The 6,768-nt window shown below is 40.0% G+C and overlaps 1 protein-coding gene across 1 annotated transcript in view; it reads right to left on the bottom strand.

Moving 5' to 3' along the window:
• YJEFN3 (YjeF N-terminal domain containing 3) overlaps positions 1-6,768 on the bottom strand; it is an 84,784-nt gene that overhangs the window by 9,090 nt on the left and 68,926 nt on the right. The window lies entirely within an intron of this gene.

Below are 6,768 nucleotides of genomic sequence, written 5' to 3'. Positions count from 1 at the left end.
TTTATAGTCCAGCTTCTGTTAAAACGTTTAATTTCGTTTTTGATATACTCTGAAAGGGCTATAGCCTCTGTGAGGCACTGCTAGAAGAGGAAGTGAGAGAAAATCTCTCCAGTTGGGACACAAACAGAAATAAAAACCTACAATTTTAACTATTTTCCCCACTATTCAAAGCTATAGAAAAAAAGTGGCTGTAGTAAATCAGTAACTATAGCTATTCTAAAATACAAACCCTAGGAACTCTATATTCTTTCATCAGGTATACCAATTTAATTATGTCATGACTGAACTAAGGGAAATGTAAGAGTACAAATGTATTCAAACTAGAAGAGTTAGGCTGGCCATACACCTATAGATTATCTGCAGGTTTTCTGTGGTCAGATGGGAAAAAGTGTAACTGATTCCTCCATCTACGCTAAACTGTGTGGATGGAGGAATCTCCTGCTGGGCCAAGCTTCAGTATCTTGCTAGTCGGCCCCGCTGGCTCTCAAAATACCTGAACAATGCCTGCATCCAATCAGATTGCTCAGGTACTTTGAGAGCCAGTGGGGCTGACTAGCAAGATACTGAAGCTTGGCCCAGGGGGAGATTCCTCTATCCACACAGTTTAGCATAGATGGAGGAATCTGTTGCACTTTTTTCATCTGACCATAGAAAATCTTCAGATAATCTATAGGTGTATGGCCAGCTTTAGGCTGGGTTCACACTCCTCGGGTGCAGTGCATTAATGCACATGCACTAGCATGCTTTTTTTTGCACATTAACATGTAATGCATTAAGGTAACCCATTGAAATGCAACAAAATGAATAGGAAAAAATATGCTCCATTTTTGGGAACACAGCCTGCTACAATGCAGGATAGTATGTTACTGTGCATCATGGTGTGCTGAAAAGCATGTGTGTTGGAGCTGCATATCCTTGGCAACTGGCACCACAATGCATGGCATTGAAATGCACTAACGCACGCAATGTTCAGCAATGCATGTGTTGCTGCAATAACCTGCAACAGAAATGTGTGAACCTTATTCTATATCTACAGCCAAGTTTAGCTTAAGATTGTCTGGACTGCATTTGCACAGGCAGAGGGGCCCTGCGTGTACAAGGTATGATTAAGGCATTGAGATAAAAACATTTTGGGTGTACCTCATATTCCAAGGTCCAACAGTAGTGCTAAGGACACCTAGTAGTCCTGGGCCACGGGTGGCCTCCAAAATTGCCCCAACAGGGATCCAGTATTGCATACACCTATAAAGTGGTCAAGGGATGATTTATACTGATCCAGGGCTACATTTCCGCAGCAGAGAGAGAAACCTACAAATCAAGCTGCAATCATATGACAAAAATTTCTCATGGGTCTCACCAAGTGGTAAAATGACCAAGTGGTAAATCAAAATAAATCATCATTGAGTTATCTTGCTTTTTGCAATTTGTTTTTTGTATCATTACATAAAAACCCATCGTAGTTATTTTAAAATACGTCTGTGCGGCAGAAGAGACAGGAATGCTATGTATTCGGAAAAGTCTGCCAGTTACAGTGTCTGTTTTTCTGTTTATGACTAAAGGCAAAGCTAAAATGCAGGTCGTTATTAGCATGTCTTTTAAGGAAAATCTTTTTAAATGCATTCTTTAGATATGAATGTGACTATGAATAATGGAAATGACAATATGAATTGCTTGAATGATAGAAATAAATAGCACAATAGGGTCTACAATGACAGCTGTGGAAGCATAAATTATCATCCAAAAACGTTTTGTTTGCGTTTACACACAAAGTTTAGCAGACTACAGAAACCACTCAGAAAAAATCCCTTGCTGCATCCGACTAGAGCAAACTGAAACTGAGCCCTTGTACCTAAAGTAGTATTAAACTCTCAAACGTTTTTCAACAATGAATCCATACAAACAAATATACATTGCCCTAAAAAATATTTCTTCACATTTCTGCCCAAATACTTACAGTCCTCATGTTTCAGAACAGCTGGCGCCAACTCTCTCAGCTAGGCTCCCTGAACTTCCTGTCCAGTACAAGCTCACAAGGGACAGCAAAATCTGCAGCAGCTGCACATATATTAGTTTGGAGAAATGAGGAAGGAGGAAAGAGATGTAGGGGGCAGGAGAGTGTCGTGCCTTGCTGTGCCTGAGTGTTTGTGGAGACACACATAGCTTACTATCTATCATACACAAGGATGACTCCATTTGACCCTGCAAGGGAAAGGAGCCATTCTAAAAGGATATCAGAGCCAGTGCTCAGTAGACCAACTGATTACGCAGAAGTCTAAAACTTTTTAACATCAAGGGGCAACATCCATTGTAGGTGTTTTAATCAGCATTTGTAAATACATTAAATGCGTTTTGACTTTTATTTAAGTAAATGTAAAGACTATGTTTGGCATCATGCCCCACAGTTTTCTTAAGCAAATTGTTTTTGTGTGAATTAGGGCTGCGGAAATTAACGATTAATCCCTCGATTAATCGTTAATTTTTTTGATTGATCAAAATTATTTTGATCGGAACTCGCCTCTCCGCCGTCTTCCGTCGGAGATACGGTGACGTCACGGACTCCTCCCCCCTTCCCCGAGTTAACACATTTCTGTAAGATCTAGTTAAGCTTTAGCAGCAGAGCACATGGCAGCAGCCTGCACTCAGCAAGCACCTGCAGGGTAAAGCACCACAAGCAAGCTAATGGATGTTTTAGGCAAATATCTGCAAGATTCAGCTAAGGCATAGCAGCTCAACAGAATCACATACTTCCCTGTAATGCACCTGTAAGGTTTAAGCACACATGGAAAACTGAATGGCTCTACAGACATAACAGATATTCAGAAAGATTCAGCCAGAGCAAGGCAGCACTGCAAGGCCACAGGAAACAGCAGCTGAACTGAAACAGTTTTAAATGAAGGGAAGGTCAAAACTTCCTCTGAACCATGGTGCAAGTCAGATCAGCAGCTACAGGAAATGTTTGGGGGACATTATTGCTGCTACAAGAGATTCTCCCAGTTGCTAAAAATAAGGGTTCACATTCTGTTCTGTGATTGTTTAAACAATGTGTTAACTGCATGAATAAGTGCAATTGTTTGCATGTTATTAGTCTAAACATATAATCTTTTCTATTTTTGGGGCTAATGATCCAATTACATTTTAGGAAGCATTCATGTAGGAATCAATTTAATCCTACAGGGTTTACAAATCTTTTCTTTTCACAGTATACAACTTTTTTTTAATAGGACATTGGAAAAGTTGTAACTGTGCAAAATTAAGTAACCTATTGCAGTCTCTTAGAATTAAAGAACACCTGTATTGTCGAAGAAAATAATAGCCTGAAAAGGGCTACTTCCTATGCTCTTCGGCTTCATCTAGTGGCAGTAATACACTTTGAATGTTGTTTGCACAGCTGCATATTGAGCGATGTGCTATAAATCAGATAGATGAAAATAGTCACTCGCACTCCATGATATTAAAGTCAATGCTGTTTATTGACTGAGATACCACACATCTCCTTAGCTAAGGAGATGTGTGGTATCTCAGTCAATAAACAGCATTGACTTTAATATCATGGAGTGCGAGTGACTATTTTCATCTATCTGATTTATAGCACATCGCTCAATATGCAGCTGTGCAAACAACATTCAAAGTGTATTACTGCCACTAGATGAAGCCGAAGAGCATAGGAAGTAGCCCTTTTCAGGCTATTATTTTCTTCGACAATACAGGTGTTCTTTAATTCTAAGAGACTGCAATAGGTTACTTAATTTTGCACAGTTACAACTTTTCCAATGTCCTATTAAAAAAAAGTTGTATACTGTGAAAAGAAAAGATTTGTAAACCCTGTAGGATTAAATTGATTCCTACATGAATGCTTCCTAAAATGTAATTGGATCATTAGCCCCAAAAATAGAAAAGATTATATGTTTAGACTAATAACATGCAAACAATTGCACTTATTCATGCAGTTAACACATTGTTTAAACAATCACAGAACAGAATGTGAACCCTTATTTTTAGCAACTGGGAGAATCTCTTGTAGCAGCAATAATGTCCCCCAAACATTTCCTGTAGCTGCTGATCTGACTTGCACCATGGTTCAGAGGAAGTTTTGACCTTCCCTTCATTTAAAACTGTTTCAGTTCATCTACAATTCTGGTATAAACAGCTCTGTTCAGGTCATGCCCTAGCATTTTAATTGAGTGCATCTTAGTCATATAAGAATACCGATTGCTTTCTGTCTGTAAGGTATACGTGTACTTTTAATTAAAAAAAGCTGGCATGGAAATCTCCCCCACACAAAAAAACCCTCATATGTAAGTATGGACCCGTCTGGATTGCCTTAACTACACATGTGGAATTAACGCTACGCATAACACAGTAGAGACAGCATGCAAGCACCTTTCTGAAGAGTGGGAGAACTCTTTACAGCTAAGTTTGCAAAAGGATGTCACCAGCACACCATTTAAGTGACATCAACAAAAGTCCATCTATTATTGGAGTACTGTCATTCCAGTACAAGCGCTTTCGGGGCCGCACAGGGTCCCCTTCATCAGGCTCAGAATGAAGCCCACAGCTTTTTCTCCACTCAGAGCGGCTTGTTGCAGGTTACACAGCAGGGAAAGCCTCCCCGCTGTGTAACCTGTCATGGACGGAGCACTGCCTCTTAATTACAGGCAGTGCTACATCTGGGTTTTGACAGGTAGTTAGGTTACACAGCAGCGGGCTTCCCCACTGCTTGTGCAACCTAACTAGTGAGTCAAGAGCTGTCACAGCCTCTACTCTTTGTTAGAGGCGTGAGCTCTGTGGATGGTTTGGACCAATGGCAAAGCGCCATTGGTCCAAGCTGTCCAATCGTAAAAAAAATTAAAATCCAACAGCGGGTACTTTGGAGCTGGAAAGGAGTGGAGGGGAATAGCTGAGGTGAGTATCAGGGGGATGGAGGGGTCCTTTGCCCAGAATGTGAAAGCAACAATGTCTATTTAATATAGTAGTACCTGGCTCTAAAGAAGTACCGCTGATTGATATAGATTGTGTGTGTGTGTATGTATGTATATATATATATATATATATATATATATATATAGATGTCAGATTATAAATTATGTTGTTTTATATATTTTGGGGGCATAGGTTGCTTTTCTTTGATCTAGTCTTTTTTGGGGGGGGATTTTGTTAGCTTTGAGTGGGAAACAGTTGGAGCCTCTGCTATGTTTTTACTATTGTCTGTGACTCCATTAGAGAGATTTTGCTTCATTGTTCTATAACAGCAGGACCAAAAATTAAACCGGTTGAGGTCACCATGAGAGGAAGACACAGACAGCGATCAAAACCTTATGAAGGTTCTAAGCGTTTTGTTTTTGCTGCTGTATGTGTCTCCGGTGGAGAGTTTTCCCATCCATTCCCACTTCTCTCACTGCCTGTCACTGGGACAGGAAGTGAGGAAAGATCTCTTGAAAGCATGCACAGACAGCAACAATCCTTTTTAACGCTTGCCCCTAAGGCCTGGTTCACACCTGGGCGTTTTGTAGCGCGTTCAAACGCTCTGCAAAACGCTCTGCAAAACGCTCAAACACCGAAATCCCATTATTTCCTATGGGTATTGTTCACACCTAAAGAAGTACAGGAGCTTCTTTGGGGCGTTTTTGTCGCGCGTTTCCATTGGGATACAGCCAAGCAGCCATCGGAAAAGCGCATTTGTCGTGCGTTATTTTACCTCGAAACGCGTCACGAAACACGCAACAACGCGCATATTCGATATGCCTAGGTGTGAACCCAGCCTTAAAGTTTTGGCTGCTAGTTTGTTTTAATAAAGTTGTTTATCTGGAGCAGTTGCCTATGGCAACCAATCAGCTTCTCTCTTCAGTTTGTTGAGTTAAGCTCAAGATGGATGCTGATTGGTTGCCATCCACAACTGCTCCAGATTTAGTCTGCTCCAGTTTTGTTTAATTCCCCTCACTGTCTTTCAGTTGTGATGATAGTGTTTTCCTGCCTGTGACCCCATCAAGATGTTGACTGCTTAAATAATACATTCCATCACTATACAGTATTGCACATTTCAGCAGAACATAAAACAAGGGCTTCTACTTGACCTTAAATGTAATTTCTAAAACAGACACCCCAATTCTTTCAGCTGCTGCTAATAAAAGTGTGTGCAAAATTAAAATGCTTAAAAGATACCATCAGGAACATTATCAAATGCATATACCAGGCATGACAAAGCATCAGCCATTCAGCTGATGGGGAATCGCAAATCTCATCATAAACTGCCAATCTGTAGATGGCAGGAATGCAGGAGCTATTAGCTCCTCAACAACCACAACACCAGATTAAACAATGATAGAACTGACTAGACTGCAGTAACAAAGCGGTAAATCATTTAGTAAATATAATGTGATTCATGCCTTCCTTGCATAATACACAATCTCCCACCTGGAACATAGAGAAACTGCACCTGATGCCTAAAACCCCAGGTGCGATTATTGGTTATGCTGTGCTAAGCATGGTTACCCTTTATGTTCAAATATGCAGAATGGGTCATAGACATTAACTATTTAAAAAAAATAATCAAAAGTAATTTAAATATGATGCATTGTACTGTATGAAAAGAAGAACAGAAGAGATAACATTCTCTCCTTCCTAGAAAGTATAATAAGTTAAATGTCTTTGTTTGAAGTTCAATTTAGTGTGTCCAAAAGATTTTGAATGTGCTCTCACCTCTCTGTATGCTACACTACATTTCCCATTTTTTAGCCACCTAACAAGATCCATTTTGTCTTTTTGTATCAG

The sequence above is a fragment of the Nanorana parkeri genome, unplaced genomic scaffold (assembly GCF_000935625.1).
Source record: "Nanorana parkeri isolate BGI_ZX_2015 unplaced genomic scaffold, ASM93562v1 scaffold900, whole genome shotgun sequence".
NCBI classification, from domain to species: domain Eukaryota; kingdom Metazoa; phylum Chordata; class Amphibia; order Anura; family Dicroglossidae; genus Nanorana; species Nanorana parkeri.
This window is presented reverse-complemented; position numbering and strand designations above follow the sequence as displayed.